This window comes from Lycium ferocissimum, chromosome 10 (genome assembly GCF_029784015.1).
Source record: "Lycium ferocissimum isolate CSIRO_LF1 chromosome 10, AGI_CSIRO_Lferr_CH_V1, whole genome shotgun sequence".
In the NCBI taxonomy this organism is placed as follows: Eukaryota; Viridiplantae; Streptophyta; class Magnoliopsida; order Solanales; family Solanaceae; genus Lycium; species Lycium ferocissimum.
In genome coordinates, this window is record NC_081351.1 from 37,159,855 (window position 1) to 37,185,199 (window position 25,345).

Here is a 25,345-nt window from a genome sequence, read left to right on the forward strand (position 1 = left end):
TTACGCCGCAATAAGATTAGTAAGGTAAGACTTAGCTCCCCTTGCTTTTTCATTTGAGTTTTGCTTTTATTATATATGAAAAAACAAAAAACTAGCTCTAGGCATCTCGCCTTGTGAATTTAATTTTAAAAAATGTTTACTGGCAATGTGTAGATGATATATTTAAGATGTCATAACGATTTCTTTGAGGATTTGATTTTCTGTACATTGATTTCTCATATTTGTTATCTAAGTTATATATTGACTCTGTACAAGAATTGAATCCTTATTACTATATTATTCCTATCAAATTTGATATGAAGAATGACATATTGTTATAAGTTATTTTAATATATGATGGTGTAAAAAAACTCACAAGCAATATATAGAACATAAAGTTTTATAAACAAATATAAAACGTGCCCATTGCGCATCATGAAATTGTGAAGTTGGTTATGCTTTTATAAATAAACGAAAGAAAAGTCCTTTGGCATATAAAAAAAATAAAAGGGAAAAAAATTCATGAAAAATACAAAAAATAAAAGCTTTAATTTATTGGAATTTCCGGAAATATCACATGAGACTACCAAATTTACTACACGTCTTTGTTAAAATTAAATGATAAAACATTATAGTGGTAAAGGTGATTAAATGGTTCAAACCAACGGCTAAACCGATAGAGATCTCGAGTTGTGGTTTTGGACTAGATGATCCGGAAATTGTCTATGATGACACGGTGGGGAAAGACAGCCTGCTTTGTGACATGGCGCAGGAGATGGAGCTGTGTTCACACTTTATGGTCATAGAATCCCCAAATCTTTACTTCCCTCAAAGTATCCACTAGAAAGTTCCTCTTTCAGTGTCCTTAGTGGTCGTTTGGTAGATAGTCAAAATTATCCCGGGACTAATTTATCCCACCTTTTGAGATGATTTTATCCCATCTGGAAGATGGGATAAACAATCCCAACCTTAGTGGGATAAGGTGGGATATCCCACCCTTGGGATTATGCTTCATTTTGTACCGTGTTTGGTAGGAGGTATAAATTTATCTCAAAATAAATTTATACCTCCTACCAAACATGGTACAAAAAATTAGTGCTGGGATATCCCAGCCTATACCATGCACCAAACGACCCCTTAGATATATAATACATTGCCACATATATTGCTACTAGGGGTGGCAAATGGGTGGGTTTGGTTGGATTTGGTTTGGTTGAAAATGGTTTGAACAAAAATGGGTTGGGTTTCAAACCACCCATATTTTATGTGGGTAAATATGGGTTGGGTGATAAATGGCTGGGTTGGTTATGGGTTAACCCATATTATACAAGTGTATTATTTTTTATTTTTTATTTTTAAATAAGGTCAACGTGGGACCCAGTGACTATTTTATTACTTTATCCAAGCTGTCCAAACATAAAACGAAAAGGCTACATCTAAAGACAAAACAAAACAAAAATAAAATTGTTCCCCCAAAAGAGTAAAGTTGAACCAACAGAGATGGTAAGTTTGCTCCGTCAGAGGTGTCTCCGTCGGTGAACTATCCATGGTTTCTGGTGTTCTCTGTGTGTATTCCATTGTTGTGAGCTCCTATGAAGTTGTTGGAAGCTCAAATTCGACATCTGATGTTGGTGTGAAGTAAAGCCATTGTTGTTGCAGATCAATCTTCGTTCTTCAGGTTTGTTACTGCATCCTTGCTTCAGTTTTTCTGCGCTTCCTCTATTGTTTGTCGCCATATCCTCTTGTTTGATGTTTCCGATGTTGTTCGGTGTTGATTTTTGTGATGCCCGATTTACATCTTCTTGTGTCTATTGAGCTGAAATTTGATTTGCTGCTGTGCCTAAATTTCTTTTTGATCTCTCTCCTCTCAATGCTGTCCAATCTATATATATATATATATATATACACACACACACCTACTCCTAGCTGCTTGCTATTATTATGCCCTTATAGCCCTTGTTGTGGATATTCGCCAGATCTGTTGTAATTGCAATCTTGCTTGTTTTGTTGCTTCTTCCTAAATCCAATTGATTTTTGCACAAGGGGATGAGTACCAAAAGGTACTAATACCACCCAAAATACAATAATCATTGGATTAGTCTAAAGCTTAAGCTTCGAATGCTGAGATTCCCATGTTTTTCCACCTTGATTGCTAATTCCACTTTGACTTTGTGCTTCCTCAATGTTACTGTTTATGTACCTGCATCAAAGAAAACTGTTAGTATAAAAGGATTCTCCATATTCGTTCCCCATAGGGTTTGAATATGAGAATCTCCTCCAGAATCCCCAATTCCTTCTCCTTTCATGATCTGCTACTCTTCCTGATTCTTAGATATGGTATTTCCAATTTATCATTGTTCGCCAATTTTCTACCCTGAGAATCCATCGCCCTGAAATTGGTGGCTATTAAATCTCCTTTATCCAAAGTAAGATTAGCTAAATGATCAGCTACCTTGTTTCCTTCTCTAAAAATATGCTTCATGATACGCTCACCCTACACCTAAATTATGGCGTAAGGCGGTCGGTGTCAAATATAGTAACCCAACTAGGTTGGGGTCGAATCCCACAGGGAACACAGTGTGAAATCAATACTAATTATATATGTTACTAATCTTTATAGTCTTTAGTTCTATTCCGAAAGGGTAGATAAGAGGTTTTGGTTTGTATTCGCTATTTTGAAGTATGTGGAAATTGTTGGATTAGAAGAACCAAAGTTGTGGTCCCGCTGTGATTAGATGTTATGCTATGGGTATCAATATGATATATTTCTAATGGGTGGTGGTTATGTATGCACTTAATCTCTAATGCACTTCCTAATATTTTCCAATAATTAAAAAGTATTTCTTTTCATGATTTTCCCAAACATAGAAAAGTTGCAACTAAGGCCGATTAAATATGCCAAGTAGAACTCATCTTATTCCTAAGTGAGTTCATTAAACGAGGGTTAGCGCCCCGATCCCTTGTTATATTATTTCAACTCAAACCCTAGTTCATCTTTCCAAACAAAACTAGGGTTTGTGCATAAGTAAGTGTTTGCAACCACTAACTAATAATGAATATGAGAAATAATAAAACACATCACAACCCATTATATATATATATATACAATGTTAGACACCCATTACATAACACCCATCATTTGGGTCCACAACTTTGATTAAAGAAACTACTCACACATGTAGGTCACAAAAGTGGTAAGCATTAATGGAGACATAAAGCTTACAAAGAGAAATAAAGATGGTGGAAAATGGAATCTTTTTGTCTTCACTAAGCTCCAAAAGGGAGGTATTCAATGCTCACCCACCAATAGAAAACATGTACAATGTTGGAGAATATTCTAATAATGACAAAAACCTAAAATGTTCTTTAAATAGGCTAAAAAAACGCACATCAGCAATTGACAAAACTGCCCCTAGTGGCAGAATCGACGGCCCGTCATCGATCGGTTCGATGGGCCGTCGATTCCCTCGTCTTTTAGTTCTCTAGTTTGACAGTCCATTCGACGGTGCCGTCGACCAGTTCAACACCCCGTCGATTCTTCCATCTTTCTCTCTTCTGATGGACAAGTTTGTTTGACGAGACAAACGATGAAACGTCGATCCATTCGATGCTTCGTCGATGGTTCCGTCCTTTGTCCCCTTCAACTTAAGCCATCACTGGAAAATCCATCTTATCGACGTTCCAAGAATCGACGGACCGTCGAATCTTCATTTCTGGGCAATTCTTCCTTTTTCTTTGTTTTTGCTTTTGGGCCATCGCCTTCCTAGAACATAAGAAAAACACATTAAAATGAACCAGACTTACTTGAAAACACCCAAAATCCATAATAAAAAGGCGTCGAATATACCAAAAATCTGCGGCACATCACTTCACCACCACAATTTTTCCTTCCATGAGCTTCCAAATCTCCTCCACTGTGGTTAAAATCTGCCAAGGTACTTTCCAGACTCTCTGAATTATATTCTTTAACAATAGAGAATCTGTTTCTATCATAACTTTATCCAACTGGTTTTCATTTAAGTACTTCGGAGCTTTAAGAATAGCCATAGCCTCTGCTTGAGTATTTGTACTCCATGAATCCACCATTTCCTGGGCCTGAGCCTGCAAGACATCCCCTTTTTCATCTCTCACACAAAATCCCCAAGAACTTCTTCCAGGATTCCCCCTTGAAGCACCATCTGTATTCACCTTTAGCCAACCTCTATCAGGTGATTTCCATAGTACTTTGGTGGTTTTAATAGGCTGAGAATACCTATTTAAAGCTTCCACTACAACACTCTACTGGTATGGGGCATATCTGAAATTGTTTCTTCTTACCTTCATGAACATTATCAGAGTATGCATTACCTGATATATCACCTTTGTGGTTGACATCTTCTCATCATGACTTAACGTATTTCTTCTCTTCCAAATCTCCCATATTATGATTTCAGGAACAGCCTGAAATAAGTATTTAACTTCAGCCTTGACTGGTATATCCCACCACTTATTTATGACCTGAGTAATATGCAAATTTTGAATGTCAATCCTAACTGGTCCACAAAAGTGTTTCCAAATCATCTGAGCAACAGGGGCATGTAGGAAAACATGAGATATATCTTCAATTTGTGGATTAAGGCAGCAGAAACATCTTGAAGGAAACTGAAGACCCCATTTTTTAAGTTTGTCATCCAAAGGCAACTTAAATTTCTAGAACCTCCACATAAAAAATGATATCTTGATAGGGAGTCCTTTTATCCACATCTGCTTATATAGCTTGCTAGATCTTTTATGACTTTGTCTGAGTAATTGAAAAGCTGATCCTACTGAAAATTTTCCCCTTGATTCCATCTTCCAAAGATGCTTTGTCCACTCCTTTATGTTCTACTGGGGGAGCAATGTTTTCAAGGATATGACTTGCTAATCTTCAGGAAGAATTTCTTTCAACATATCCACATTCCACTGTCCATTTTCTGCAACTTCTTTGACTAATATCACAGTTGGGTCCCACTCAAAATCTGCTGGAATGATGTGATAAAGTGCTCCCAAACCTGTCCAATTATCCATCCAGAAGTAAGAGTTTCCTTGCTGAACTTTCCACCAAATTTCCTGTTCAATCTCTTCTCTAACTTTAAGCATCTTTTTCCAAACATATGTACCAAAGATTCTTCTGAGGTGCTATTACTGCATGAAAATTTTTCAAGTATTTATTAGTCATAAAAGATCTCCACAATGATTATTTGGTTCTTATATTCCACCATAATTTTGCAAATAAGGCCTTGGAAACATCCGGTAAACTTCTAAACCCCATTCCCCCTTCCTCATGTGGATGAGAAAGGGTTGTCCAAGTAGACCAATGTTTGCTACAATTCCCCACAGAGTTACTCCAAAAAAACTTAGCAAACAACCTATGAATTTGAGCCAAAACTCCAGCTGGTGGATCACTAGAAGATAAAAGATGTATTGGCATGCTCTGCAATACATGTTTTATCAAAGTGGTTCTCCCTCCCACAGATGACAACTTTCCAGTCCAAGTGAAAGTACAAGAGGGGGGTGAATTTTAAATTTTTCGTTCTGGTAGTCGACTAGGTTATACCGGTCGACCGGTAACCCGAAAAATGCTAAGTGTAAAATGCGTAAAGTAAATGACACCGTGTTTTATATCGGTTCGATTCAATGTGAATCCTAGTCCGGTCCCCTGGGGTGCAAGGGTGATCTCTGCAGCCTTTTTAGTTAAAGGTTTGGTACAATTGAGGTTTGAACGGAGCTCCTGCGTCTACACTCAATCGCTCTTAATCTTTTTTTATACAAAGCCTCATAAATTAAATTATAACTCTCCTTTCTTTTTTCTTACACTATAAATCACTCAGACATACAATGCTTATGAAAAGTAAAGTAGAGTACAAGGAGAATGAGACTAAGCATATCCTATAGGTTTGTGAGGCGCCCCTTATAAGTGTTGTAGAGAGATCAACCCAAGGGTTTTGATCCTTGGAACAGAAATTATTGATTCTATTTCCAAGAATAAGGCGCGAGCTGTTCGCTTTCCTTGTGCGTCGAGGAAGCATTGTCAATCAACAAGATTGTTGTATTTCACGAGATCTTCCTTTTAATGTTGGAGATGTGCTTTCCTTCGTTGGAACACTTGTGTATCGCTGAAATTAATGCTAAAGGTATTGTTCCCTTTCCTGAATGATTTGGCACAGCTGGTTGTGAGTTGTAATTCCATTAGGGTTGAGAAGGCTTCACTTGAGTGAGCCCACTGGCTGGAGCTACTTTGGGGCTTCCATCTTGTTGGGGATTTGTGGACTTGTATTATTCCTCGCGCAATTCACTTATTGTACGACAAGTAAAATTATCATCATAAAACTTGACATTGACAATCTCCCCTTTTGAGGATGACAATTTTAGGTAACATAGGTCAACTTCCGTAGCGGATGCTCCCCCGAATGGGTGAAGGCTCCCCCTGACTAGTCGACTAGTCTTGGCTTTGTAAGCTCCCCCTGAATAGTTGACTGTTCTCCCCCTTTTGGCATCACTCAAAAAATAGAAGTATGGAAACAGCAAGCACATGTAGATAGCATGGATAAAATGCAAAACTAAACTGCAAAAAGGGTTGTTAAAAAGAACACAGCATCCAAACAGAAGTCCCAAAACAGAAGGCCCAAAACAATTGTTTAAACAGACCAAAAACACATTTATAAAAACTAGTCTTGGCGAGCGAGAAGACGGACGACGAAGGAAATAGGCTAATGTGTTGACAATCGCATCCTTCATTTCGGTCAACGGAGCAAGAAGACGCTCGAGCATGGCGCTAACACCGGCTTCGAAGCTTGGCGGACAGCTTGACCGCTTCCCGACAATAAGATCCGCCGACCCGCGGCTTGAGACATCAGCATCGTCTCCTTAGTCGTATCACGAATCTTCTCGATTTGAAACAAGGTGATGCTATTAAGTCTTTGATGGACTCAATTTTGTCATCCATGGAGGAGAGTTTGGCGAGAAGTGCGTCATAACAACAAGAGAGATAGCAGAGAGTCGATTTTTTTACCTCGGTGGAAGGACCAGCCGAGACCTCATAGACGTCTTTGAGCACCCAAGAATCATTGCTCAAAACGTACCCCATGCTACCAAATGCCCTAGAGTTGTAACACTCGCTAACCAGAGCAATGGGATAGTCGACTAAATCAATTTTGTGGACTTCAAGTATGCGAGAGATAAGCATACCATAAGGAAGGCTGTACGGATTTGGAAAGCACACTCAATCATGTAATTGATAATAACGGAGGACAAATTGATTTTATTTTTGGAGAGAATACAAAAGGCAAAGATAGCATCACGTCGGGAAATAGTGGAGTAGGACCCAAAGACGAGGACAACGGTTGTAGCAACCATAATGGGCCAAGACACGAGCCTTCAAAAGAGATGTTGGATGGACTAATTCCGAGCAGTGGACAAAGGTGGAATTGGAAAGGGTTTTTTGATATCATCAAAAGACACTTCAAGAGATTCAAAGGAATTTTTGGGTAGTTCGAAAAACCGAACAGCAACCAAGAATAGAGTCAAGAATGTGAGCAATTTAGCACAACGTGGGTGCCAAGGACCATGGTTTCGAGTTCATTGACTTTAGAGGACCGAAGATTAGCATAAAACATACGAACAGGGGCGGCGCTACACATAGGAGGGGTTTTGAAAAAAATTTCCCAACCTTGATAGACAAATAACAGTTTTACCTTACAACATAGAGAAAGCATATGGTCAAGATCAACAATTCTACCAGAGACGATGGTTTTGTCTTCAAGAGACGAGAAGATTTCTTGGTGGTGGTCATCCCAATTTTTTTTTTCGAAGATCGAGGGGCTTATCAGTAATGGTTTTGGGTTTCTTGGAGGAGGTGGAACAAGTAACGTCAGCAGAAGCACGCTTTCCAAGTTTACAGATGGGAGTAGAGTCGGAGACGTCGAAGGAGGAGTCACCGGAGGATACGGAGTATGAGAGGCGGGAGAGAGACTTTTACCGACGTCCTTGAGTCCGGAGCTTTGGCGTGTGGAGAGAAGAGGGTTTTCGCGCTTTTTGGCCATGGGAGAGACGGGGGTAGAGAGTAGGATGGAGAAGATGAACAGGGAAGAAGGTGAAAAGGGGTTTATGGGAAGACGGGTGAAAATGAGGGTTTCATGGGGAAGGTAAAAAGGGAGGTAATTATGGAAAAATGTGACGGTTATGGGAAGATGGGACGGTGATAATTGGGATAGATATGCAATTTATGGCAAAGAATTTATCAGACGAAAATTATGGCAGAGAAAGTTAACATGATTTATCAATAATCCCCAAGGATTTTCTTAGTACGCAAACGTTCTTCAAGGAGAGGCTTAGTAAAAATATCGCAAAGGGTTTTCGGTGCACAAAAGTTATTTCAAAATCTCCCCGAGCAACATGATTTCGGATAAAATGATGCTTAATATCTATATAGGGCCCTAGAATGATGCACGTGATTTTGGACGGACAAATAACACTCGAATTATCATAGAAAATTTTGATAGGTTTAAAAACAAGTCATAATTGCTTAGTTGATAGGACATCCAAATTAGTCAAAGTACAAAGATTGACCAACAGCAATATATTCAAATCGGTGGAGAGAGACGGATCCTCGTTTTTTGCTATTCCGTGAAATAAGGGATTTTCCTAGAAGTTGGCAAGTACCACCGGTACTTTTTCTATCATCTTTATCACCTCGCAAAGTCGCATCCGAAAAACCTTCAAGTGTAAAATCATGTGTTAGGATACCATAGACCATAATTAGTTGTGCCGAAGGTATCTAATGATACGTTTGACAAGAAGAAGATGAGATTCCTTTGGAGCACTTGAAATCTAGCGCACTCCGCACACACTAAACATAATATCCGGTCGATCGGCGCTAGGTAAAATAATGAGCCAATTATATCGCGATACTTAGTTTCATCAACAGTTTTCCCGCCTCATCCTTATCAAGAGTACAAGTAGGACTCATCGAGTTCCCATAGCTTTTGAGTCCGACATTCCAAATTTTTGAACGAGTTCCTTGGCATACTTTGCTTGACAGATAAATATTCCAATCGTCGCCTTGATGAATTTGTAGTCCCAAAAAGAATTTTAATTCTCCCATCATACTCATTTCGAACTCGCTTTGCATAAGATCAAAGAATTCTTTGCACATAGAGGGTTAGAGCTTCCAAAAATAATATCATCAACATAAATTTGTATAATAAGATTGCCTAAGGAAGATCTTTTAATAAAAAGGGTAGTATCGATCTTTCCTCTGAGAAAACCGTGACTTACCAAGAAGGAGCTCAAAACGATCATACCATGCCCGTGGAGCTTGTTTAGGACCATATAACGCCTTAGTTAATTTAAAAACATGATAGGAAATTTTAGATTTTCAAAACTCGGAGGTTGTTTGACATATACTTCTTCTTCAATAAACCCATATATAGAAAAGCACTTTTGACATCCATTTGAAAAAGTTTGAATTTCTTAAAAGAGGCATATCGCAAGTAAAATTCGATGGATTCTAACGGCCGGCAACAGGAGCAAATGTTTCATCATAGTCAACTCCTTCCTGTTGTGAGTATCCTTGAGCAACGAGTCGGGCTTTGTTTCGAACTACTTGCCCGGCCTCATTTAACTTGTTTCTGTATACCCATTTTATGCCCACAATTGATGCATTTTCAGGTTTAGGAACTAGACTCCATACCTTATTCTTTTCAAACTGTTCAAGTTCCTCTTTCATAAAGATTTACCCAATATTCATCTTTTAAAGCGTCACCAATTTTCTTTGGTTCATATTGAGAGATAAGAGCCAGATTTACATTATTCTTACTAGATGCTCTAGTTTTCATCCCTTCACTAATGTCTCCAATAATAAATTTCTTTGGATAGTCAGGTTCGCTTCTCCATTTGTTTGGGATTACTCCAATAGTAACATCAGTCGACTGAGGTGTTTCAGAAGTTGACTCAGAGGATGCCTTTTCTTCAGTGGGTCCTGTAGCCACCGCAGTAGATATTTGACTGTCTTCTTCATCTGCATTTTTTCTTGTCTCGGCCATGTGATTAGTATCATCAAATACGACATGAATAGACTCTTCAATAGATAAAGTACGTTTATTATAAATTCTATAGGATCTACTAGTGGGTGAATAACCAAGAAATATACCTTCATCACTGCGAGGATCAAACTTACCAAGGTTTTCCTTTCCATTATTGTGAACAAAACACTTACATCCAAAAGGATGAAAGTAACTAACATTTGGTTTCTTACCAGTCCAGAGCTCATATGGAGTTTTCTTGAGAATTGGTCTAATTAGACATCTGTTTAGAATATGACACGCTGTACTTACAGCTTCAGCCTAAAAATGATGTGGCAAGTTTGTTTCTACGATCATTGTTCTTGCCATATCCTGAAGGGTTCTGTTCTTCCGTTCAACTACACCATTTTGTTGCGGAGATCGAGGTGAGGAGAAATTGTGTGTGTATCCTTGGTCATTGTAGAAATCTTCAAAAGCCTTGTTTTCAAATTCTCCTCCATGATCACTGCGAATGGAAGTGATGTAATATCCTTTCTCACGCTGAATTTTCTCACAAAAGAACTTAAAATTCTTTAGAGTATCATCTTTATGAGCAAGAAATATTACCCAGGTGAATCGAGAAAAGTCATCTATTATAACAAATGCATACCTTTTTCCTCCAATGCTAGCAATTCTAGTGGGACCAACAAGATCCATATGAAGCAGCTGCAAAGGTTTAGATGTAGACACAATATCTTTAGAGTTGAAAGAGTTTCTAGTTTGTTTACCTTTTTGACACGAATCGCATATATGATCTTTAGTATAATTGAGTTTTGGCAATCCTATTACAAGATCATGTCTTGCCAATTTCTCAATTAGACGCATACTTGCATGACCAAGCTTCTTGTGCCACATCCACGGATCTTCACCCATTGAAGCCAGACATATATGACTGTAGGATTTTTGATGAGTCCAGAGTATACACATTTTTGTTTCTGCTTCCAGGAAGAATTTTTGTCCCAGAAGAGTCCTCTATGACACAGCCTGTTTTACTAATGTTGACACCCAATTTTGTCCCGCCTTCCCTAAATATTTATTAAATTTATAGTAATTTTGGCAATTTAAGAAGTGATTATTTATATTTTTATTATAATTATTGACTTTTATTAATACTGGCATTTTATTATCTTGTTGTAGTCACTACTGTTATTATCTGCTATTTTATTACCGTTACTACTACCACTATTATCACTATTATTATTATTATTATTATTATTATTATTATTATTATTATTATTATTATTATTATTATTATTATTATTACTACTATTTTGTTATTATTATTACTACCAAAGATTATTATTATTCGCATTTTTTATCATTTCAAAGATTTTTGCCATCTTATGCACACGCATCACAATTATCTTCGCATAATTAAATAATAGCGTTTATTTAGTATTGACTTTCAATATATTATCGCACTTTATTACGACGTCATTTTATTTTATATCGAGTACTAACAAATACATACTTTTATATGAGATAATATTTTAACACATGTTAGCATATAATTAGTTAAAATGGGTCCTTTGTTTAAATTTAGAAGCCAAATTGTTCAACCCATATTTTTTGGACCAGCCCATAAGAAATCTTAAAATTTTCGGCCCACACCCATTACCCGTCCGACCCGTCCCGGCCCATTTCATTTCCTAAAATGAAAATGGGTAGGGTTTCCCCTCTCTTTCTCATCAGCCGCACGCACCCACCCCTTTCCTCTTCTCCCTCTCTCCTCCTCCCTCTCTCCCACGCTTCTCTCTCTCTTCTCTGCTTTGCACGGCAAAAACAAAGAAAACACACGTTCTTTTCGCCGTCCCCAGTCCATGCATGGCTGATTTAGGAAGTAAAATTAATATTCGTACCCCACCCCGTCAGTTTCAAAGGTTGAAGCTTTGTCTTCTTCGTTCCATATCGGACCGCGATCTGAAGAGTTTTAACGTTTTTGTCCCTTCGTGAAAGGAATCGTCCCTTTATCAGTGGCTTTTCATATTTCGTGTATCGATTTTCAGTGATTTCTGTCTAGTCCTTTTCTTTCTGGTCGAATAGGTTAGAAATCTGCAAATCTGAACATTTTGATTTGAACGTTGTTGACTAAAATTCCCGCCCAAATTTCAACCCAGCAAACCCTAGAAATCTTCCTATAAATACTCAGCTTTTGGTCATTTGAGGGGGCTTCTTTGGGGAACGGCGAAAATTTTCCTAAAATTTTGAAAGCTATTTTGGTCGCTTAAAATTCCCTTGAGAATTGCTAAGTCTTCAACAGTTTCAATATTGCATCGATATTCATTTGAAAAAATAGAAAATTATTCTGTTCCTCTTTGATTCCCGCAACTGTTTCGGGTCCGAATAAATCCGAGACCGGAGCTTGTAGTGTTTGAGCAGACGTCGAAACCCCGCACCCACTTCACTGTACCCGAAGCAGGTAACTCTCCTTCTTTAGTTATTTTTAGTAGTCATTTAAATGTTTTATACTGTTTCTGTGATTCATTTGTACAGTTGTATGATTAGTTCCTATTTGTAGTGTTTTTCGTTTGCAAAATCCATGTTAATCTTACATTAATTCTGCCTTATATTAGTTTTGTAATTGTAGTTTTATGTGCAATTTCGGTTTAGTTATATACTTAGGCTTACATTACTTATTTATGGGTCATTTGATTAGTTATATAAGTAATCCGTTAATGCGTTTAACTTCCCCATGATCAGTTAGCCTGAAGTAGTTTGTTTAGGTTTTGCGTTTTGATTAACCATGTGCCAGTTAGCCTAGTTGTTTAAGTACGCTCTGTATGTTCAATGTTGATTAGTCACAAGTTAGTTGAAATCTAAACTGCTTAGCCGCGTCATACCTGTTCAATCTTGGCCAGCCATGTGTAATTCAACCTATAGTTTGCCTAATCATGCCTTTACATCGCTTTGCTTTCTATTCACATGTTGATTTAAGTCCATTAGGTGCAATATGTTTAGTTGTGGATCACATTAGTTGATGTATGGACTTATATGTCTAAAGAATGATGATCTAAGTTATAGTTTTATTTCTTTTTCTCGCTGGTATAGGTCTGATCTAGGCTGGAATATTCATGAAGCCTACTAACACTTGTTTTGTTCTGTTTTGATTAGTTTCAGTCATCTATGATTTTAATGAAATAAATTTAGTCGTATCATGTCCTGTCATTAATTTAGTTGGTCCTATAATCTATGATATTGGACTTCATGTTCCTCTGCTTGACTGGTTTGGCTTATTTTCGTGAAAAGCATGTTTGTCTGTTGTTTTAAAAAAAAAAAAAAAAAACGAAAACTGCTTCTACTGCCGCTGGCCTAATTTTTAGTTTCCTTATCTCGTGGAACCTCAGTCTTATGTGAGATCCGTATGTGATGCATCTGTTTGGCTGTTTGTCTCGTCCTGTGTGATTGGAATTATTTCAAATAGGAATATAAAAGGCTGGGCTGCTGCACTTGTTTAAATTCATCTCTCACTGTTTGCTTAGAAGTCGATAACATGTTCACCAAAAAATAGCCCGCCGCTTTAATTAAGTTACTAAGTAGTTAATGGACTGTCGCAATATTCATTAAAAACGTGTTATATTCAATTTCTTTATGATCCTTACATAGCAGGTATATCGTGTTTGACTGAGTGTGTATACATGAGGTATACTTAGAATATACATAAAATATATACAATCTGCTGATTTGTTTTGAATTTGTATGTTACGTGTTTAACTTTATTCATCGATTAGATACTAATCCTTATATTTCTTTTTTATGCATGACTATCGCATACGAGTCCGAGAGACTCGCTTTCCTCCCCGCATTCGGTGTTGGGCTAAAACCCCAACATAACATCCTCAAACCATTTCCCCATCAGGCCCAGTCCGCAGCAAAATAGAATTGAAATCGCAATAAGCCCAACAAAAGAGTAAAGAGATACAATTTTTGGGCCAAAGCCCATCGAGAGCGCCCTTTTTAAATGGGCTGAACCCATCCGAACCTTATACTTCTCTACTTATTATTTTTTTTGTATTCGGTTATGCAACTAACCCTTTTATTTTGTTCTTGTTTTCTTAATTTAGATGGATTCTTAGCAAATTAGTGGGATTTACTTAATGGCGGGTAGTTAGGAAGACTAATAATTAATTCCCGAGTTCCATTCTCTTTCATTATATTAAAATTATTTAAAATACCTATAACATTTTAGAATGGCTGATTTATAAAGTGGTATAATTATATATTTAAGCTATAGGGAATCATAATTCATGTCGACTAACTTGAAGATTCCGAACCATCATTAATATGGAGATAATAATAGGTATATTTTATAAACGTTGCTTCTTTCAAAATCCATCCAATTAAACATATTTTATACAAACCTAGTTAAATAAAGTTAGGAAAATAGAAGGAAATTCATAACTCTTTGCATTCTATAAAAAGGAAAATTTAGATTAGACAAAGCAATCTAATTAATAGAATTTTGAAGCTGTATTTACATTATTTCGACCTCTTTGCACCCTGTCTAGATTTTCTGCATATAACGTAATCTCAAGCTTAAATTATCTAAAACAGTTTCTAAAAAATTATTTATATTTTGCAAGTTTCAATGGCATATTATTTCACCACCTAGCAACATTTCTAAGTTGTATTTAAACCCTCTTTTTATAATTTATTACATTTCTTATAAGTCTTTATTTCGGATGGCGTTATTATATTTAAAGCTTTAACATTATTGTAAGTCTTATTTTAAATATTCTTTACGCAAAATATTATATTTTCTATAAGTCTTATTTTTAAGATAACATTACTATTCTCGTTTTAAGTTTTAAACAGCATTTATAATTCCCATTTTAAAAGCGTTTCTCTTACGCAAATTACCATATTTTTTTTAAGTTGGTTTAGACGATATTATTATATCTCCTTTAAAACCTTAGTAATATGTACAAGCTATTTTCTTAGAATTTAAGCACTATCTTTAACCTTAATTAATTAACCTGAGTTTGACCGGATAACCGTAGTTAACGGATTCTAAAGGATGCCTAACTCCTTCCCTTTAGGATAATCTAGAACCCTTACCTAGAATTGAAATTAAGCAGACCATTAACGAAGGCATAGTTAGGTTTTACCTTAGTTAATAAATAGGTGTCCTAATTCACCATTAAATTAATTAGGTGGCGACTCCAAAAATAAAACAATATAAGAATCACCAATATGTTGTACCTAATTTAGCCCGTCTAAACGGGGTATAACAACTAAATCTTACCTCAAGAATCACATAACTGACTGACACTTAGAAGATTGTACTTAAGACCCTTTACCAACCAAATTAGAAATATCACAAGAGTTATCAAAAGTGATAGTACCAATACCGATTACGGTCCCAGTTGAGTTGTCTCCAAAAGTTACTAGTCCTCCATTAAAGTCAGCGACTGATTTGAATAGACTTTTGTCGCCTGTCATATGTCTTGAACACGCACTATCTAGATACCATTTTCCTTTTTTCTTTTTCTTGTGGTGTTCTGCAAGATGCAATTTTTACTCTTGTTTAGGTACATATGTTCTTGGGTCCTTGATGGTTAGTTTCAACGCAATTAATTTTCTTGGGTTTCCATACCCATCAGTGCATTTGAAAAACGAAATCTACATTATGAAAATTATGGCCAAGTTTTCCACAAACAAAACATGTTTAAAAGGATTTTCCTTCCTTTTTGCACGATTGATTGATCTATGTACTTGTACTCCTTTATTAGTCGACTTAGAGGTTCTAGTTGACTTATCGGTGTTAAAGCGTAGTTTTTCTTTTATGATTTTCCGTCATTGGTAAGACTCTTTTCCCAATAGACCGATTTTCATCAGTTAACTGGTTTGACTTGGTATAACTATGATTGGAAGATTTCAGTAAAGTATCTAGTTTGGATTGTAAATTGTAAACTTCATTTTGAAAAGAATTTTTTTCTTTTTCGCAGATTTCTAATTTTGACTCCCACTCCCTTTTCTCTCTCTTCAATTTCCTATATTCATCAAAGACATTATTTAGATCTACAAGAGTTTGATCTAATAATTCTTGAGTTTCTTCACATTTAGAGCAAAGATGAGAACTTACCTCATCGCTTTCTCCGAGAGCCATGAAACACACATTTTCAATTTTTCGATTCTTCATCCGAAATTTCATCTTCACTCCAACCTACGAAGGCTCTTTGTTTTTTATAACCTCTAGTTGGCTTCTTTCTTGTTTCGGACATTCGCAGGCTATATGCCCATATTTTCCACATTCATAACACTTCCCATCATTCTTTGGTCGCCCGGTGGAGGCCTTTCCTTTTCTAAAGTTTAGGCTTCCTTTTCTATTATTTCTTGATCGTCTCATGGCTTCTATCACATGTGGGAAATCATGGCAACTTCTTCTTCTTTAAAGTCATCATCAGATTCTTCAACTTGAGCTTTGAAGGCAATCACTTTCTTCTTTTCATCTTTCTGATATCTTTGAATGTGATTTTTTTCGAATGCTATCAGATTTCCTCTTAACTCATCATACGTGAACTTATCCAGATTTCCATCATCCAAGACAATAGCTTTGGTTTCCCAAGTTTTTGGTAGACTTCTAACAAGCTTTCTTACTTGTTGAGAGTTGGTGTAAGTTACTCCAAGGGATTTTAGTTCTCCAATGATCTTGCTGAATCTTGTAAACATTGATTCAATGTTTTCATCGTCCTTCATCATGAAGGCTTCATAGTCATGTCTTAGAGCATCAATTTTTGTTTCCTTACCTTTGACGTTCCTTCATAGGTGACCTCAAGCTTATCCCACATTTCTTTGGGCGATATCACGCTTTGAAATCTTAGCATACTCCTCTCCACTTTCGCACAAGAGAGCAAGGCTATTTCACCGGCGTTTATTCAGTATCTCTTGTTGTTCTTTTGTAATGTCATGTGATTCCGCATCTATTGTTGAAGTATCCGTGTCTTCTTTATTTTCAGTCTGGTGTTTGGAATGGGTTTGGGCCCTTTCTTAATCACAATCCGGAGCTTGATAATCATGGGCACAAATATTCTGAACCTCTCTTTCCAATGACAATAGTGCTCACCATTGAAGTATGGTGGTCTTGTTGTGGAGTGCCCATCTTGCAATATTGCTCCAGAAATTTGATATCCAGCCGTTTGATCTTTTCTCACGTGCGGTTAAGCAACTGAAGGTGAGACCTTGCTCTGATACCAATTGAAAGTACAAGAGGGGGGGTGAATTGTAAATTTTTCGTTCTGGTAGTCGACTAGGTTATACCAGTAGTCGACTGCTTGCCCGTAAAAATGCTAAGCATAAAATGCAGAAAGTAAATGACACCAGAAGTTTTATCGGTTCGCATTCAATGTGAATCCTAGTCCAAATTCCCTTGGGTTGCAAGGGTGATCTCTATGCCTTTTAGTTAAAGGTTTGGTACAATTGAGGTTTGAATGGAGCTCCTACGTCTACACTCAATCGCTCTTAATCTTTTTTATACAAAGCCTCACAAATTAAATTATAACTCTCCTTTCTTTTTTCTTACACTATAAATCACTCAGACATACAATGCTTATGAAAAGTAAAGTAGAGTACAAGGAGAATGAGACTAAGCATAGCCTATGCTTTGTGAGGCGACCCTCTTATAGCTGTTTGTAGAGAGATCAACCCAAGGGTTTTGATCCTTGGAAACATAAATTATTGATTCTATTTCCAAGAATAAGGCGCGAGCTATTTCTGCTTTCCTTGTGCGTTGAGGCAGCATTGTCAATCAACAAGATTGTTGTATTTCACGAGATCTTCCTTTTAATGTTGGAGATGTGCTTTCCTTCGTTGGAACACTTGTGTATCGCTGAAATTAATGCTAAAGGTATTGTTCCCTTTCTGAATGATTTGGCGCGGTGGTTGTGAGTTGTAATTCCATTAGGGTTGAGAAGGCTTCACTTGAGTGAGCCCAGCTCGTTGGAGCTACTTTGTGGGCTTCCATCTTGTTGGGGCTACTTTGTGGGCTTCCATCTTGTTGGGGCTGATTTGTGGACTTGTATTATTCCTTGTGCAATTCACTTATTGTACCTACACAAGTAAAATTATTATCATAAAAACTTGACATTAACACCAAGAACTCAGTCTATTCTGCACTTTCTCCACTAACTCTTGATAGTGAACATACTATCTTCTAGCATAATTAGTGAACATACTATCTTCTAGCATAAAAAATAGGAACCCCTAAATAAATGAATGGGAACTCCTTCCTTCGAATCTGAGACACTTTAGTCATAAGATCCACAATGTTCTATGACACAGAGTGATGCATATAGATAGCACTCTTCCCTTTGTTGATTTTTTGACCACTGATCTTCTCATAATCTGTTAAATTCTCCATAATCAACCTCATTGAATACTCATCTGCAGAAGTGAACATAATTGTATCATCAGCATATGCCAAGTGATTGACATATGGACTCCACTTTGGCATTCCATATTCTTTAAAACCCTCCCTAAAATGTAGAGCATTAATAGCTCTAGTTAAACACTCAGCAGCCAGTATGAACAAAGTAGGAGATAAAGGATCTTCTTGCTTCACTCCTCTTGTAGATCTGAAAAAACCATGAGATTTTCCATTTATCAGAATTGAATACCAGTTATTAGAGATAATCCTAAATATCATATCAATCAACATTTCACCAAATCCCATCTTTCTTAGAACTTTGGTCAAGAATAGCCAAGATACTCTGTCATAAGTTTTGTCCATATCAAGCTTAATAACCACATTTGCAGGCTTGGCTCTAATCCTTATATCATATACTATTTCTTGCACCAAAAGAACATTCTCAATAATGCTTCTACCTTTTACAAATCCAGATTGTTGAGGTGAAATCAAATCTGGTAGTAATTTAACCGTTCTTTCATGAATTAATCTTAAGAAAATCTTACTGGTGATGTTACTCAAACTTATGGGCCTTAGATCTGAGAAAGTAGTAATCTCTTTCTTTTTTAGAATCAATACCAAATTGGTACAAGTAATATACACGGCGTCATGTCCCAAAAGAAAGCTCTCACCATCTTGGTCATATCCTTCCCAATAGTATCCCAACATGCTCGAAAAAATCTTCAAAAGATATCCGTGGGACCTCCAAAGACTCGTCTCCGCATTTAACCCAAAAACAACTTTTTTAACCTCCTCCTCTTTTGGTAGTTCATGTATCTTTTCATTCTGAGCAGCATTAATCATACTAGGTATGTGCTTGAGCATCTCAAAATCAGTAGGAATATTTTCTTCACTGAATTGATTAGTGAAAAATCTGATGGCCTAGCCGTTGTCTTCTTCTGTTTCCAGTCAAACTCCACCACTATCCTGGATCCTTTTAAGTTGTAATATTTTCATTTTCCCATTGACATGGGCATGGAAAAATTTAGTATTTCTGTCCCCATCTTTAAACCACTGCATCCCTGCTTTCTGCTTCCAGAATTTCTCTTCAATAGCATAAAACTTAGTTTAGCCTGGACTTTCTGTAGCCTCTGTCTATTTAGTTTAGCCTGGACTTTCTATAGCCTCTGTCTATTTAAGCTACTGGGATGAAGCTCAAATTCTTGTTCATGTATTTGCACCACCTCCTCTAAAGTAGCAACTTGTCTAAAAATATCACCATAGGTTTCCTTGCTCCATATGGAGAGAGCCCTGCTCACTTTCTTTAACTTATTATGAAAGTTATAGAAGGGATCTGAACTGAAGTTTGACTCCCAATTACTCTTAACCACATCCTGAAAAGTGTCATGCTCCACCCAAAAATTCAAAAACCTGAAAGCCTTTTTAATTGTTGTGCTATTCCGTTTCATACTTATCAACAATGAAGAATGATCTGATCCTTGTTTGATAAGGTGCTCCACTTCAAGATTTGGAAACATATCCTGAAGTGCTTGATTCCCTAAGCACCTATCCAATCTTTTAAAAACACAAGCCTTATCTGACCTTTCATTCCACCAAGTGTATATACTTCCAGTAAAACCAAGGTTAGTCACTTGACAAGAATCAATGCAATGCCTGAAGTCCTCAGTTTCAATAAATTGAACTGGAAGCCCTCCATATTTCTCTGCAGCCTCTGTAATCACATTGAAGTCTCCCCCAATTAACCAAGGAAGAGTCATATGAGAAGCAATATCATATAAATCTTCCCATAATGCCATTCTGGTGTCTCTATCAGTGCTAGCATAAATAATAGTCATAACAACATCTTGTCCCCCATCTAACTGAGTAAGTTTGAAGGTTAGTAATTGATCAGTACCCTTCAAAATTTCCATTTGAAACCCAGCTTCCACAAAAATCCATATCTTTCCATTTATATTATAAGCAGCAGTCTCCATATTAAGCCATAGCCTATACATCTCAATGTGTCTAACATGCTGAAATGGTTCCATTAAAGCTATTACATTGAGTTGCTTTTGCCTATGGAATAACACAACTCTTTCAAAGGCCTGTTGAGTATTGACAAACCTAATATTCCATATGAGCAAGCAATTCATTGAGAACTGGATTTGGCAAGTGCTTTCCTTTTTAGCACACCTCCTATTGCCTTAGGAGGTACACTTTTGTCTCGTTGTTTGTTTTGCCTGGACTTCTTTTTTGATTTGGTAGCAGGTCTTGGTGAAATATCTGCTTTTCTGTTTTCCTCAATTGCCTTATTGTCTTCCTCATCATCATCACCAATATTAGTCTCTTGTTCGATATGTATACTGCTATTTTCATTCATTTTATCCTCTTTACTGCCTGTTGACTCTCTAGCGGTATCATTCTCTATTCCCTCTTTGTTTATATGATCAGGATTGTTGATTTTCTTGCTAATAGCGAGATCTTGTCCATCTACGCCGAGTGTCGCATACGCGTGCATCTATTGTTATTGACTCTGCAGGTATCCCCGTTTGACACATCTGTATATTAGTTGCGGCACTTTGACTATCATCAGGTGGTTTTTTGGAGTTTGCTTCTCCCCAGGAATGTCACCAACTTGATCTTCATCACTATTTTATTGGATAGGTTTCGGTCGAGAATTGTCTTTACTGCTGGCTACCAATTCATTATCATGTTGCTACCGACTGCTATCTTTGCTGACATTAATTGCGAGCTCCTTTTTATTGTTGTTGGCTGTTATTTTTCCGTGCATATTTACATGTTACTCCTTGTTTATGTGATCGTGTTGCTCAATTATATCTGCAGTGACCATATCATCCTTGCAATTAATTTTAGTGTTGAGAATGCTCTCTTTTGTGCCTTCCTTGCTATTTCCTTCTATTCCCTTTGTGCTATCTTTCATCTTTCCAAATGATTTCTCTACCCATGTCTTGGAAGTCTCATTATGCTCTCCAGTACTTACCTTGTTTTGTTCATCAGTTTTCCTGCATGTTTTTGTCTGTCTTTCCGCAGTGAGATCCACCAATGTTGCAAACTTGTTTGTGATTGTAGTATCATTGTCATTATGGTGTCCTTCTTGATGAACTGCTTCCTTACTATTGCCCTTTTTCTTCTTATTTTGGACCACATTCCAATTCTCATACACCAATTTTCCATTTCTGTAAACTCCATTTTGTGTTGGTTCATTAATAACTTGTTTCCCATTTGGCGTGCTAACTTCCTCCTTTGCTTTCCCTCTCTTCATTTCCTTCTTTTCATCTTTCTGCTCCTCCTTTTTTGGCTGATGCTCTAGGTGCAGTACCCAACATTTATTTAAGGCATGACCTTGTAGTTTGCAATGAGTGCAATATTTTGGCAAATAGTCATATTGAATTTTTTGCCATTTTGATTTCACTTCCCCTGTCTTTTCATCAACACAATTAATTTGGATTCTTTTAAGATGATCCTTTAGTAAATCTACTTCCACTTTCACCCTAGCGCAACTAGGCCTTGTTTGATTATGAGTGGCCTTATCAATTACCAAAGGTGTTCCAACTGCACTGGCCAACGAAAACATTGACTCTTTGTCAAACAAGTTTGTTGGTAATCCTGGAAATGAGATCCAAGGAATGGCTATGGTAGTTTCCTCCTCGGGATTGAACGATGGATCCCGTTTTAAAAACCTAAGAGGAAAATATCTATTCCTTACTCTTAGTTCCCATGCTCTTGACAGTAAAGTAGCATAATCTTCCAATCTTGAAAGTCTAATCAATATGTGTCTCTCCTCCAAGAACCCCATGGTGCAAGTTCCTTTAACCTCTAGTTAAATTGGTAGTATTGTCCTCAATTCATTCAGATCTGGCCTTCCATATGAGAATTTCGCTACAATAGCAAATTGCAACTTCTGTCGTACAACAAGTTTCTCAAACTCCTTCTTTGTGTAAGTGATAGTTGGTTCACCATGAAGGTAAACAATAATTTTTATCCCAATTGGGTCTGGGATCTCCTGTTCAACATCGTTTTGTAACGCATTTGCATAAGTACCACTAGTAGGATTGGGTTGAGTAATGGGTGTAGGCAGACCATCCCTTGGAAGGGGCTGGCCGCTGGCCGGCATAGCCATAACCAGCGTACAAGTAGGCAATATTTAGGTTTTTCATGAGTTTAGGCTAGAGAGCTTTTTTTAAATCCACGTTGATTGATAGAATTGGGCAATGTAATATTATTTCAAGTGTATGTTTATAATTTTTTTCTTTTCTCAAGTTAAATTAATTTTTTCATATAAATTTCAGGGGTGAGGAGTGGGGGTGGGGGTAAGAATTTTTTTTTCATTTTTTTTTATAAAAGTAAAATATATGAAATTGATTTTTTGGGGGGGGGGGTGTGGGGGTGGGGTGGGGGACCGAAATTCGTTCCATTATTTATAAATTTTTTATAGAAGTAATATATATGAAAATTGAATTATTTTTTTTGGGGGGGTGTCGTGGAGGGGGTGGGGCGGGTAAGAATTTTTTTTTCCATTTTTTATAAAACTTTTGTAAAAGTAAAATATTTGAAATTGATTTTTTTTTTGGGGGGGGGGGGGGGGGGTCGGAATGGTGGGGTAAGAATATTTTTTCATTTTTATAAATTTTTTATAAAATTAAAATATTTTGAAATTGATATTTGTAGGGTGGGGGGTCATGGAGGGGTGGGGTGGGGGTAAGAATTTTCTTTTCCATTTTTTATAAAATTTTATAAAGGTAAAATATATGAAATTGAATTTTTTTTTTTGGGGGGGGGGGGGGGGTATCGTGGGGGTAGGGATCGAAGTGGGAGGTAAGAAAAAAAATTCTCCTTTTTTATAAGCTTTTTATAAAAGAAAAATAAAATATATGAAATAAAAAAATGTGTGGGGTGGGGGGGGGCATGGAGGGGTGGGTGGTGGCGTAAGAGTTGGGGTGGAAAGTAAGAAAGAAATTTCTCATTTTCAAAATGAGTTGTTATTGGGTCTAGTGTATTCTTATATGGATACCCATATTTTACCCATATTTGCCCATATTTTTATGGGTTAAAGAGAGACTTGAAGCCCATATTTACCCAACTGATATATATGTGACCCAACTCACTAACATGTGGGTAAAATGGGCTAATTTTCTAAATATGGGCTCAAATTGCCACCTCTAATTGCTACGAACCCAATTCAAGGTTGCACCGTGATTGTTCACATCACCTTGTTGCCCCCACTTGGTAATAAGCTTGCGTTACCAAGCTCGATATTATGCTTTATTGTGTTGGCTAATATTAATTAGATCAATTGGTGTTTTGTAGCTAGTGTGGGTCGGTATAGGAGAGGCCTTTTCTTAGGTCGCCTGTGGGTCCGTATAGGAGAGGCCTTTTCTTAGGTCGCAAGTTTCATTCCGTCGGTATCTTGATACGTCTAAGAATTACAATTTCTTTTTGTACCGAATATTTTGAACGATAATTTGTCCATATCAAATAGCTGTCGTGTTTTTCATTTATACTTCCCTTAAGAAAGCATTAATAAGAGCATCATTTTGACTATTTTACCTCAAAATATTTCACCATTTTTTTAATTTTTTTTTTGTAAACTAGGGAACTCGGATCGCTACCCTTTGGGTGCGCTCTGGGCAAACCCCTCTCCGCCCGGAAACCGCAGGAGATGTAAACCGCACTGGGAAAGCCTCGTGCTACGACCTTAGGAGATTATTGGCGAGGGAAATCGATCCCAAGTCTCTCATTTGGGAAAACATTCACTGGACCAACTCAGTCACCCTTGCGGGTATATTGATCATGTTATCTCTCCTCAATAAATATTTTTTATATATCTGTGTTAACTCCATCAATGAAATACTCCCTCTTACATGATGTAATTAATACAGGGTAAAATGGGAAAAAATACTAAAGTAAAAAATAATGGTAATCACAAGACTATATTTTTCTGACTTTTTCTAACACTTGTGTACGCATGGAGCATGCTAGATAGAATGTTCAACTTTCACATAATCATATTAAACAATTTTTGTGCAATTGAAATAGTACTTGTCCATGAGACCATAAGATCTACGTGATTTCTCTCTTTAACTTTTTTAACATGTATATACACATGTAGCATGCTCTATAATGTACAGCTTTCAAATAATCCAATTAAAAACATTTTGTTGATGAAATTAAAGAAGTTGCATGAGTTCTTTTTGGTTAACCTTTTTACACATATATTGTCATGCACAAGGGGATCAGAAGTTTCTTTAAACTTTTTTTCAAGTCAAATTCATATCAAAATAAAACTTCAATTTCTGAATGCCCTATTTCCACTTCAACATCAGATAATCTTCCTTTGTTTTCAACTTCAAACAGATCTTGTGTAAAACGCCTACACTAACCATAATTATGTCGGAATAACTATAGTAATTCAAAAAAAAATACGAAAGGTCACAAAATGTGAAGATGAGGATTTGTCATACACGACTTGATTGTATGTAAAGCAATGGTTTCTTTAAAACTTTACCAACAAATCCTGACATTACCAAATAAATATTTTTACTACACGTTTTTGTACAAATTAAATGATCTGTGGAAAAGGTGATTAATATTTTGCTTGTCGATAACTAAAAAATGATGGTTCGACCAACGGCTAACCCAATAGAGATCTCGCGCTGTGGGTTTGGACTTGAGATCTGGATATTGTCTATGATGACACGGTGGGGAAAGACAGCGCGCTCTGTGCCATGCGCGCAGAAGGATGGAGCTGTTGCTCACACTAAAGATCATTGCATCCCCAAATCTTTTACTTCCCTCAAAGTGTCAACTAGACCTTTCCTCTTTCAATGTCCTTTATATACATATTTGCCACATGCATTGCCACGAATCCACGAATCAAGGCTGCACCATGATTGTTCACATCACTTTGTTGCCCCCACTTGGGTGA

The 25,345-nt window shown here is 36.9% G+C and overlaps 1 long non-coding RNA gene across 1 annotated transcript; it reads left to right on the top strand.

Annotated features, from left to right (window-relative positions):
- The first annotated feature begins 1,157 nt into the window (after nt 1-1,157).
- On the top strand, nt 1,158-24,571 carry LOC132035384 (uncharacterized). The gene is made up of 2 exons (XR_009409232.1): nt 1,158-1,657; nt 24,013-24,571. It is a non-coding gene; the product is annotated as an uncharacterized LOC132035384 (long non-coding RNA).
- Nucleotides 24,572-25,345: the final 774 nt, after the last annotated feature.